Here is a 13,609-nt window from a genome sequence, read left to right as displayed (position 1 = left end):
AAGTTCTTAAGACTGTGCTGCTGTGAAGCAACAAACCTCTACTAAGTGAATACAAAAACAAAAACAAGTAATTCACTGGTTTACAGGGATTTTATATGGCACTTGTGACCCTTATGGAAATTCATGAAAACAAATACATGAAATAACTCCCAATAACAACCCTATTGAGGTGACATTTAAGGGTGAATGAAAATCAAACTTTCTATTAAACTCCTTATGTTAAGGCACATCAATTTCTATAATAACCTAATTATTTTTCTCTTCTTATTTAAAAGATAAATTGTCAAATCAGGAGGATTAGTTGCTATTCTGAGCAAAATTTAGATAAATTTATGTTTAGATAAATTCATGGTTTTTTTTCAGGTATTCAATACCATTTATAAAATTCCTACATTGAAATTTAGTTTATAATGAAAATTTCCCCTCTCCATGTATTTTTTTCCCCTTTTACTTTCACTGGCATAACCCAAGCCAAAAATACTTCTGTCTTACATGAAAAGACAATGTACAGTTCCTGGATGCCATTCTTTTAAAAAAACTTAAATGTGTTCTGAGGAACTGAAAAAATGTTTATAATGTCTCTCTCTCTCTCTTTATGCCTGAATATACATACTCAGATACCCGAGATGATCTCTGCCTGAGTGGCTATGGTCCACTGAATGGACCAATCAGCGTCTTTCTCTTAATTTTCAAGGGTAATAGGCCTAAGCATGAACTCTACTACTGCTCAGAGATTTTGAGGTTGTATGGATTTTACAGTAAGTAAAACTATAAGAAGACAATAAAATTGATGTGTTACATAAATTTGTTAAGAGGACATGCACGTGAGGAGTCCTGCTTTATGGCTATGAGATTATTGACGTGTAAGCCTTTAACAAAAACATTACTGCCTTCACAGTCCCCAGGAACACTAATGGAGATGGGGGCAAATGCCACACATTTCTGATACTGGTGTAGAAATACACGGGAATCTGCTCTCTTGGCTTTTGTAATTATGGTACCAATTTAAAGCACCACTAGAGGGGTTTACCTTCGGCACCTGACAGAGTACACCATCACGGTGTACTCACATTGCAGTGGGGGGTGGGGATTGTGCTTCCTGACTTAGAATATAAATTATGGATATTAAACTCAGCAGATGAGGAGAGAGCAGTGGGAATTGCTGATCTCAACTTTAGAAAGGCTTTTGGCACTGCATCTCATAATATCCTCACAGACAAATTGAAAAAAATGAGGAGGTGCAGACTAAGTAAGTGGTCAGTGAGATGAACTGAAATCTGGCTTAACTGCAGAGATCAGAGTGTTGTGATCAGCAGCATGAAGTCCACTAGAGGCCAGTCACTTGCGGTGTCACCAGGGGACAATAATGGGGCCAATACTGTTTAACATGTTCATTAGTGACCTGGATGATGGGACAGAGAGCAACCTCAGCATGTCTGCAGGTGACAGAAAACTGGAAGGAGTGACTGATATACCATATGGTTGTGCTACTGTTCACATGGACCTTGACAGGCTGGAGAAAGGAGCTGACAGGAATCTTATGAAGTTCAACAAAAAGGGAATTGCCGAGTCCTGCACCAGGGGGGAATAACCTTCTGCACCAGCTTAAGCTGGGTGTCAACTGGCTGGAGATCAGCTTTGCAAAAGAAGACCTGGATGGTCCTTGTGGACAACAAGTTGACCATGAGCCAGCAATGAACCCATGTGGCCAAGAAAGCCAATGACATCATCTGTTGCGTTAGGAAGATCATTGCTAGCAAGTTGAGGGAGGTGATCCTTCACAGCTGCCTGGAAAGCTGTGTCCAGAGCTGATTTCCCAAGTACAAGAAATATACAACAAAGATGATTAAGGGACTAGCAGATGTCGCAGAAAGAGATGCTGAGACAGCTGGGACTGTTTAGCCTACAGAAGAGAAGGCTCAGAGAGGGTCCTATCTATCTGTATAAATATTGATGGGAGAGTGTAAAGAAGTCAAAGGGACACTCTTCTCAGCCCATTGACAGGACAAAAGACAATGAACACAAAGTAAAACACAGAAAATTCCATTTATATACAGCAGAAAATTCATACTGCAAAAGTAACACAAAACACTGGTACATGTTGCCCAGAGAGGTTTTGGAGTTTCCATCATCATAGAATCAGTAAGGCTGGAAGGGACCTCTGGGGATCATCTAGTTCAACCTCCCCGCTCAGTAGGGTCACCTACAGCATGTTAGGGTTGCATCCAGGCGGGCCTTGAATATATCCAGAGAAGGCAACCTACAACCTCTCTGGGCAACCTGCTCCAGTGCTACGTCACTCTCACAGGGAAGAAATTCCCCCTCACATGCAGGAGGAATTTCCTGTGCTTCAATTTCTGCCCATTGCCTCCTGTCCTGTCACATGGGACAACTGAAAAGAGTTTGTCCCCGTCCCCTTGACACCCTCCATTCAGGTACTTGTACACATTGATAAGATCCCTCCTCAGTCTTCTCTTCCCCAGGTTGAAGTGGCCCAGCTCTCGCAGCTGTTCCTCACAGGGCAGGTGCTCCAGCCCTCTGATCATCTTTATACACCTACGCTGGACTCTCTCCAGTAGCTCCATGTCTCTCTTATACTGGGGAGCCCAGAACTGGACACAGTACTCAAGATGAGGCCTCTCCAGGGCTGAGTAGAGAGGCAGCATCACCTCCCTCGACCTGCTGGCAACACTTCCCAATGCACCCCAGGAGACCATTGGCCTTCTTGGCCACAAGGGCACATTGCCTGCTCATGGTCAACTTGTCATCCACCAGCACTCCCAGGTCCTTCTCTGCAGAGCTGCTCTCCAGAAGGTCAGTCCCTAGCTTGTACTGGTGCCTAGGGTTATTTCTCCCTAGGTGCAGGACCCTGCACTTGCCCTTGTTGAACCTCATGAGGTTCCTCTCCACCCAACTCTCTAGCCTGTCCAGGTCTCTCTGAATGGCAGCACAGCCCTCAGATGTGTCAGCCACTCCTCCCAGCTTGCTATCATCCACAAACTTGCTGAGGAGGCACTCTGTCTCTTCATCCAGGTCATTGATGAACAAGTTGAACAGGATGGGAGCCAGTACTGAGCCCTGGGGGACTCCACTAGCCACAGGCCTACAACTAGACTCCACGCCACTGATGAGGACCCTCTGAGCTCTGCCTTTCAGCCAGTTCTCAATCCACCTCACTGTCCACTCCTCTAACGCACACTTCCTGAGCTTATCTAGGAGGATGTTATGGGAGACAGTGTCAAAAGCCTTGCTGAAGTCAACGTACACAACATCCACTGCTCTCCCCTCATCTACCCAGCCGGTCATTCCATCAGAGAAGGCTCTCAGGTTGGTTAAGAATGATTTCCCCTTGGTGAATCCATGCTGGCTACTCCTGATCACCTTCTTTTCCTCTATATGCCTGGAGATGACATCCAGAATGAGCTGTTCCATCACCTTTCCAGCACGGAGTTGAAGCTGACTGGCCTGTAGTTGCCTGGGTCCTCCTTCTTGCCCTTTTTGAAGATTGGAGTGACACTGACTTTTCAAAGATGATGGAGAGTGGCTTGGCAACAACGTCCGCCAGCTCCCTCAGTACCCGTGGGTCCATCTCATTGGGGCCCATGGATTTGTGGATGTCTAGCCTGCCCAGAAGGTCTCTAATCCTATCCTCCTCAACCAAAGGAAAGTCTTCCCTTCTTCAGACTTTCTCCCTTACGTCCAGGTTCCAGGATACCTGAGGGCTGCCCTTAGCAGTGAAGACTGAAGCAAAGAAGGCATTCAGTAATTCTGCCTTCTCTGTATCCCTTGTCACCAAGGCCCCCACCCCATTCAGTAGCAGGCCCACATTTTCCCACATTTTCCCACATTCCTCTTGCTGCTGATGTATTTGAAGAAGCCCTTCCTATTGTCCTTGACATCCCTTGCCAGACTCAATTCCAGCTGGGCCTTAGCCTTCCTCACAGCATCTCTACATACTCTGACTGCATTCCTATAATTCTCCCAAGCAGCCTGTCCCCTCTTCCTCATTCAGTGTACTTCCTTCTTCTGACTGAATTTGGCCAAGAGCTCCTTGCTCACCCATGCAGGCCTCCTGCCCCTTTTGCTGGACTTCTTACTCATAGGGATGCACCGTTCTTGAGCTTGGAGGAAGTGATGTTTGAATGTTAGCCAGCTCTCCTGGACCCCCTTTCCTTCTAGGGCCTTAACCCATGAGACTCCACCAAGTAGGTCTCTGAAGAGCCCAAAGTCTGCTCTCGTGAAGTCCAGGGTTGCAATCCTGCTTGTTGCCTTAGTTCTTTCCTGCTGGACCCTGAACTCCACCATCTCATGGTCACTGCAGCCAAGGCTACCCCTAACCTTCACATCTCTAACCAGTCCCTCTCTGTTGGTAAGGACAAGGTTGAGCATGACACCCTTCCTCATAGGCTCCTGCACCATTTGTGACAAGAAGTTATCATCAATGCATCACAGGAGCCTCCGATACTCAAATCTCGGTTGGACAACATCTTGGGCAACCTGCTATATTTGACCTTGCTATTAGAGGAGGGGTTGGACCAGAGGATCTCCAGAAGTCCTCAGCCTTAGTCATTCTGTGACTTGTGCTAAAATGGTTCCATGTACTTAGACTCCTAACATTTATTCTATTCAATAACATTAGGGACCAAACTACATACGTATAATAACTAGCATTTTCACTAAAAAGACAATAGAGTTAGGACAGGAGTAGCAATCAATAAAATTACTAGCAATGTGGAAAGACCAGCGAGGAATAAATTATTTTCCATTTCTTCCATTGCAGGAACTAAGGAGCATCGTGTAAAGTTAGTAGGAGTCAGGACCAAAGCAAACAAATGGAGGAGGGTCTTCACATGATGAATAGCTGCAGTAGTCATGGATGCTCAGATTTCACATAGGTTCAAAAAGAAGCTGGACTTGTTCACGAAAAACAGATCAGTTTTGGGTTGCTAAATACCGACAAATCATTTCTTACCCAGAAAGTCTCTGTATAATACTTGATTAGGGTCTGAAGTAGTTGTATATGCCTAGTCTGTTCTTATATACATTGCTAGGTATTAGCTTTTGGCCAGTGTTGGGGACAGGTTATCTAAACAAACCTAATTTCACTAATTAACATGTTTATTGTGATCTCTGCTGTAAATTTAATGGATCCTAAAATCACCATTCCCTCAGTCCATATTTTCCAATATACATAGATAAAACCAATTCCTAAAGGAGCTTTCTTATTGGTTATCTATCATGCATGCATGTTGTACGATTCAGATTTTAACTGCTGTAATTATTATATTTCCTACATTTCTGAACATCTTTGTATCATACTTACACACATCTGTCTAACATGGACAATACACCAGTTCCTATCAAAGATCATACGGTTTGGCTTAGTCTATGTTTTTTAAAAAATCCTTTTTTGGGTAAAGATGACAATCTCAACAATATCTATCTTCCTTAGCATGCATTTCACTTGATAAACTGTCCTGGCTGCTTCTTTCTGTCCTAAGAACACCTGAAGAAAGGCAAAGGAGAATATAATGACTACCCTACAAGATGAGTCGCCAGTATCAGTCCAGTGTTCAGGAGTTCAACTTACTGCTCTCCTAATTGGTGTTGTAATGTTAGAGATGGTTTGTTCTCATATGCTGAATGTTGTGCATTTATTAGGCAAACACATACTTTTCTATTATATGCTTCTTTCAGAAAGATAATTCAAGAGACATAAATTGATTCCTTCTTTTCTCTGAACAGATCAAGGTGTATAGGGATGCAATGGAATCATATCAGGAGAGAGTGAAAATAAATGTGCCTTAACAGAATGCCTTATAATATTTGGCCATATGCCTGCAGCAAATAGTTAAGTTTTTTATTTCGTCTCTGCATTTTATTTTCTCTCAGTAGTCAGTGAAGTCAGGGCAATACAGTTAATGTTATTCAAAAAGCTCCTGTTGGCTTCATCCCCTACTGCTTCAGCCTCTTCAGGTTACTTTGAGGTTTGATCTTTATCCCCCTGTGTGTTTATTACTCTTACAGTTATGAGGTTAGCTGCGTATTTGATTACAGTTGAACTTTCATGGTAGAAAGATCTGACCGAGGAATACATGAAAAAGCTGCACAGGAATTGTAGTTCAGATTTATGTAAGATTTTCCGGAATTAATAAACATTGACTTAATGTGCTGCAAACTGACATCGGCAGAAAAAAGACTTATGAACTTCTGTAAGGAGAGAACTAATCGCAGTATCAAAACCCCTAGTAAATTTTCTCTTGTGCTTTTACTGTGTGTAGCTCACGTACTTGCTTTCTGTGAAGAGAAAGAGATGTAGAGAGAGAAGGAGGAGAACTGTTGAGTCACTCTGTCCTCTTTCTTCTGCTAGTTCTATTTAACGTTGCTTTGTTTATATAAATAACACTGACATTTCTCGGCTGGATTTTACTTCTATGAAAGCTTTTGATTTTGAAAAACAGATTCTATGAAATGAGGGGGAGTGATTTGGCAATGAAAAATCTATTCCTTAAATAGAATAAATATAATGTTTGAATAAATACAAATATATATTTATTTTATTTATAAAATAAATGCTAGAATAAATATAAATGTTGCAGAACAGCTAGATGTAAGTTTTCAGTTCTTATAAGGTGAAATTGGAGGACAGAAATTTAGTTTATGTTTTTTTAGATTTCCTGAGTTTCTCTCACGACTGAATGATCACTGCTTTTGGTAAGGCAGTTTTACAACTGGTAACTTTATTTTACTTTCCAGCAACTGTTTGTATTATTGTAATTATAGTGACCTAAATCAAATGATTCTGGATCACATACTGTATTTGTCCGGGTGGCCCACATGATGTTACTAAAAGTATCTAAATATTATATGCAAGAGAACCTGAATATAATATACCAAGAGAACATGGTAAGTAAACACAAAAACTGATTTAATGAAACTGCTTGCTGACCAGAGATATTCAGCAGCAGATACTGAGCACAGGAGTTTCTCTGAACTGTTGTCTACATTGGAACAAGAGCTGATAGAGGTTCCTAGGCTCTTCCTTGATGGCTATAGGGAGGGAGAGTCCCAGCAGTGCTCAGGTCTTACGAAACACTATATTGATTTGACAATTCGCCTAGGTAATGGGGCCTCGGCTCTACAAAGCTGTTGTCATGAGCAGCTTTAAACTCCCATTTCAAACAAGAAGCAGAAGAGGAAACTTTAAAGTACACAGGAGAAGGTAAATCCTTCCTATTGAAATGATCTACAAAGGAATGTAAGGCAGAAGGGTCTCCTCAGAAACAGTGCATCACCTCTAATCTCTAATTCAGAGAGCATTTGGCCATTTGCAGTAAAGCATTACAGAATTAAATGAAACAGAATAAAACGAAACGAATCAAAAAAAATATTTTTCTGTGAGTCACGACAAGTCATTCCAATTTGTCAGAAGTCTGTGAGCTGAACTAGGCTCCTTCACGCACATTTTCTTTGGATTCAGGAATTCAGAAATCTGCCTTCTTTTCTGCATGTAACAGAGGCACTAAAGGTGGGCTGAAGAATTAATAACCTGAAACGTTCTCATCGGCACCTCTCCACCATTCTTGCCTTGGTTTACGCACAGTGTAGAGGGCGCTCAGAGGAGTGCTTTTCCTCCCAACCCAAATGGTAGACAGTGTGCCAGGTTTTCAGAGGAAAGGCTGTCCATAAGCTTTCCTTAACCAGAGGGTGGTTAACCACCTAAACTAAGCTTAACCACTTAACCAAGAGGATTTTTCTATTGAGAGTTTTCCATTCAGGTAGAGAGGCAGTAACAGAACAAATCAGAATTTAATGTAATCCTGAAAAATTCTGTGTCTTTTTACCTAACTGCCTAAACCCTGACAGCACTCAGGAACACACCTGCTTCCCGCTGAGGTTCAGAAGGAAGTTCTCTCCTCCTCCCTAAATCTCCCAAGGTATTCTCATATGTAACAGAGGCCTAGTGTATCATGTAGGCTGCAAAATTCAGTTGGAGAAAGCAAAACAAAGAAAGCAAAGAAAAAGTAGCACTGCCAAAAACAAGGAAGGTTTCTTCCCTGCGCCTTTACAATAGCTCAGCAATGAAGGCATGCACACAACGTTAGTTTTAACGTCCCTCACTAGTTTATGCTGACAACGCTCGGTGTTCAGCTAATAAACTGGCTTCTCCGAATCACTTTTCTGAAGAATACAGAATACACAGATTCCTAGTGTAACACCAAACCTTTAAGTATTTTTTGAACCTCCTCTTTTTTTTTTTTTTTTTTTCTCCTAGCCTGGAGTAATTTTCTGTAACCGTTTGATATAAGAAAGTCAGGAAGCCTTTTTCTAGTGCTCAATAGCTGTTGATTTTGTCTGTGCTTGCACATGCTGAATCAGCAGTATTTAACACTGAAAAATTTTGTTCTAGTTTCTATTTATAGCATGAGAAGCTCTTGTTATAGTGCCTACTGCAGATAGTCATTTAGAAACATATGCAGACTAAACCTTTTCCTGCTCTCCTCCAGTAAGGCTTGTACATTGACAGCTTGAAAAGGAAAATTTAGAAAAAAAAAATTCATATCCTTATGAAAAAATCCACAGCAAAATAGTGCAATAATTTTAATTAGATGACAAAACGGTGTCCCAGTTTGTGATGGGTGCATGCTTATGCTGTATTATCCTGTAATAGACACATACGTTTTTGAACAATGAAACAGAGCAATCAGGTTTTTTACCTACATTGTTTCATCATATCACTTTTTTTTGAATGCTTGACTCTTGTAATGCCCCGGGGCTGGTGTTATGCAAACTGTGACGTGGATCCCTAGTTCCTCAGCGTACTAGGGTCTTCTGGTTAGGATCTCTACAACTCTGGATATCCCACATGTTTTAGTGATGTGACTCCATGATTTACATTGACATAAACCTGTGTATATAAACAATAGTTACTTCAAGTTGCAGAGTCTGTTTGAAATTAGGACACAGAGCAAAACATGTGTACTTTACTTCTACTCAAAGAGTATTCTAAAGCATTTCAGAAAGATTTATACTGATTTAGAAGGTAGAAACAAACAGAAGTCATGGAAATAAATGCAGCATAGTGCAGCATCCTAGGAAAAATTGACAATTAAAAGTTTTATTTTTTTAATATCAGTCAACATATTTTAAATTACATCCCATGAAAAACAGAAAAGGCTAATAAAAGCTTCAGAACACTGCCTAGTCAGACAATAAATCCTCTTTTTTTTCTCACTCTAGGTTTCCTATAATTAAACCAGATTTTCTTCACTTTCCAGTCAGAGAGGAACATTTAGAGTTACGTAGAAAATACCCTTTCTCACTTGGATTCAATAGTGGCTCATTCCTTTTATCAATTTGTACTTGAATAATTGCTGATTTTTTTCCTGAAATCATCACAAAATTTCAAAAAGCATCAATGTATTCAGACATATTTTGTAACAGTTTATGTATATATTGTTTTGTTTTAAAAACCAATGTTAAATACTTAAAATATTGAAAATTGGACAATGTTTTTAATAATCAATACTTTGATTTCCAAGATTCTCAAGGAAATTTAAGAAATTATTTTATAATTAATCTGATATTTTTCTTAGGATGAATCATTCCAGTACAAAGACACAGAATGAAATTGCTTAGTTTGCCATGTGCAAAATCAATCATTCTATGGCAAGGCAAACTCTGTCCAAAGCATAACTGAGCCGCTCGGTGAAAATGAGGGGAAAGGGAATTTGGAAATCCTCCACCACATGCAAACGCCTGCTGGTTTAAAGCCTGTGAGCATCACAAACAAAGCTATTGCTATGTGATTTCACCCAAGTCTGGCAGAACATCTCTCATGGCCTTCATGTGCATAACTGATGGAATCAGCATAACTGAATGGGAAACGTTGTACAGCAACGAAGTAACAGTAATGGTATGCAAATGCATTGGAAAATAAACACAAATCCAGGACTGAGGCACAGAGAGATTCAGCTTTACCTTCAAGACTGAAGGTTTAGTTTATGATGCCAATCTGTTTCGAAGCTTCTCTTTAGAATAAAATCCACCTTTACAATAAACTGGGCAATCTATAATTTAGGTAATAAATAGGTAATACTCATTCTCAATAGAAAGAGTTCTCCAGGGTTATATTAGGAGTCCTAAAGGAAACCTTATTAATTTGGAAAATGGTAAAATATTTGATCATATAGGAAAAAAGAGAAGTGGAGTATTTTACAGCGCTTTACAAAGACATCCTCTATATGGCAAATCTAAAGACGGGTTTTCTCTTTCTCTCTCTCTCTAATTTACTTCCCTTTTTTTTTTTTTTTTTTTTTCCCCAGCCACTTCCTTAAACATATTTCATAGAATTTAGTGAATCAGTACGTGAAGACACTTAACTTGTCCTTAAATGCTTATTTTGACGCATTGATATAATGTCATCAATTGAATTCTGTGAAATGGGCATAAACACTGTTGAAACTCTGTGTGTTCTTTAGCATGCTTATGCAAGAAAATTAAATTGTGTTATAATTCCCACAAAATAAGAAATCTGAATATCAAGAAGTCCCAAGAAAAATAATAAAAGGATTTATATAGGTAATGTTGTTAAGAAAAGATATAATTTACTGGTAAAAATGTATATTATTTAGGAAAGCTTTGTATTTTATAAAATAATCTAAAACAACAGTGTATGCCTGTATAATATTTTATTACTGTTCTTTTAAAGTAGCTTCAAAAGTAATAAGAAAAAACTGTCTAGTAATTTTAAATATAATCAAAAATTTTAATACAGAGGATACTAATGACCATTTTAAAAAAATTCTTTGCAAAGTCATTTAAACCATTTCACTTTTCTTTCCACAAATGGATAGGAGAAGAAATGTGTATACATGTATGTATGTATACATTCATATATGTATTTCTATTTTTTCCTCTGCTTTAACAATAACTCAGTTTCATTCTCTGCCTCAGAAATTAATGAATCCCTGAGAAAGTTGTTTTTCAATGGAAAAAAAGCTCATCAATGTTACAGAATGAATTTCTAAAAGAATAATGACTTGTAGACTTTAAAAGTATAGAAGAGAAGCTAGATTTTTTAAAAACACACAGTATTTAATTACTTATGCTGCCTTCTTCTTTGGTTCCTGTTTCTCAGGGTGATTTTGCCTTTCTTGGTACTCACTGAAAGGATATAGGCTCCTCCAGCAGGTAAAGCAGCCTCCTCTTAGGCCAGCTATCTTCACTGACTACAAAGGGAATCTGGAATGAGTAGGCTCAGAGCTTAGGTATCATAATTCTGTGCTTAAAGTCAAGTAGAAGAATTCCAAGTTCCTGGGGGAATTTTCAAAGGTTCAATTACCAGTTAAGTGACACCACTTAAAAGAAATGCCCAGGTGCCTTAATCCATCTTAAAATTCTCTGTCTGATGCCATTCCCTTGTCAGCAGAGGTCAAATAATCCCACTCCTTACCTCTCAGATTTCTCCGTTTGTTTTTTTGGGGGTAATTTCTTATTATGAGTATCTACAGTGCCCACTATCCTACATATTGATCTGCCAGACTTGTTTCAACTGCAGTAACCATGAAATTCAGACAGTCCATTTCTTTGTTATTTGCTCAGTAACAACAATATACAACAACAATAACTATTTGCTCTCTGAGGCTACTTCCTGTTTCAAGCTGAGAAAAGTATCTCCCTACCTCAGAGAGAGAAGGAAAAGTGTATTAATTTTTAGGAAGTACTTACCTTCTAAAGTGAGTGAGAACGTAAAAGAACATGAGCACAGTGATAGCAGTGCTTTTCATCGGAGTGAAGTATACTTTTCAAAACTATTTTTCTTTAGTTTTCCTGGACTAGTAATCTCTAGTTTTCACTATGAATTATAGATGCAATTTTGCCAACGTAAAATAAAATTGAACTGAAAACAGGTCTTGTACAGCTTCAGTTGCCAGTATCCTTTGCTGGGAACCGTTTAGCTGACAAATGTAATCTCCTCCCTCTGCACACACGCCTGGTGATTCCCGTAAACAAGCTTCGCTTGTTAAGACTTTTCAGATAAACCTTTTAAAGAAATAAGCATAAAAATCCCATGTTAACACAGCTGAAATGCTGACAATTTTAAAATGCAGGGATCCTACAGCATAAACCCACACTATATGTCTCTGTGCCTGAAAGCAAAATCAGCATGAACACATGCAGACACAAAACACATACTACCTACTTTGATGAATCCCGAAAAGAATATAATGCCAAAAGCTTATGGGCTGAATCTAGGCTGATATATATTAGTATATAGCTGTACTATACTGTACTCATGGGTCTAAAAGGACTTCCACAGTCTCAGATTTTAGCTTGATGATGCACCAAAACAACTTAAATATTTTTTGAAAACACCACACAAAGTGATTTTAAAATTTTCCCTTGAAGAAAGGAGCAAGGACACAATTATGAAATGTTCTTCTTACGCTGCAGTTTCTCTAAGAGAACACACTTCAGCTTTTATTAATTCTGTAAGGACGAAAAGAGGATCTGGCTCTGCTTGCAGTTTCTATTTCATTACTCTAAGCTCTTTAATTAGCTAATCTTGTTGCCTCTTAAGTAAGCGTTAACTCAGTCACATTTGTATATATCACAACTCACTTTAATGCATAAATCTTTTATGGATAAATATTGCTGGGTTACTGTAAAATAATGTGCCTGAATTATTTTGAATTCTTTTAATATGCTTTTTTATAAGGTTTTCAAATTTAAAAATTGGAGGCCAAAATGACTAATGCGCTCATAGAATATGAAGTGAAAATGTTTTAAATTTCAAAAAATATTCGTCAGCAGATCACCTCAGTACCAATATTTTTTGAGGAGAAATGTTTAATGTACATATGGAAGGTAAATAGTTCCTCTGATTGAGCACAATGATTATTTGTTAGTTTAGGCTAACAAATGGAAAATTCCCTGCACATTTAGATAGAAAACCATTTCTTCCTGACAGAGGTGGAGAAATTTAGCTACATGCATTTTATACAATAATTTCATTTAGGTAGCTGTATTTCTGCACAAGAACTATTGATGACTCTAACTTAGCAGACTTGAAGCCTCACAAAAGTCTGTGGCAGTGGCAAAGATCCCACTAATTTTAATAATGCAAGACTATGGCATTAATCAGGTAAATCATTAACACTCAGAATAAATGAAATAATCTTTACGCATCACCCATATGAACCATTCCACTATCTAACCCAAGGATTCATACATATAGTTAATCTTCAATTATCTGAATATATGTTAGAAAATATACTTTTTCAAGTTGTTAGATAAAGTGTAACAAAGTAATGGGCACCTTTACTTCAAATTTTGTGCACCAAACATTAGGTTCCAAAGTTTCTACACTCAGTAAATATAGCCTATATGACAAAGGCTTTTGCTTGTATTATAAATATTATATCTTCCACTTTATTTTCATATTCATCAGACTAGTTAAGTCCCATTCCTTCTCTTCTAATCCATCCCTATTCCCTTAAGCATCTGCTCTGCATTTCAAAGACTAGCATATTCTGCTTTACCTGACTTCAAGGCAGTGACTTCTTATTCTATGTGTTTCTCAGACTGCAATTCCATTTCTCTTACT

Source organism: Rhea pennata, chromosome 2 (genome assembly GCF_028389875.1).
Source record: "Rhea pennata isolate bPtePen1 chromosome 2, bPtePen1.pri, whole genome shotgun sequence".
NCBI classification, from domain to species: domain Eukaryota; kingdom Metazoa; phylum Chordata; class Aves; order Rheiformes; family Rheidae; genus Rhea; species Rhea pennata.
The sequence above is the reverse complement of the archived record's forward strand: the minus strand, read 5'-3'. Positions refer to the sequence as shown.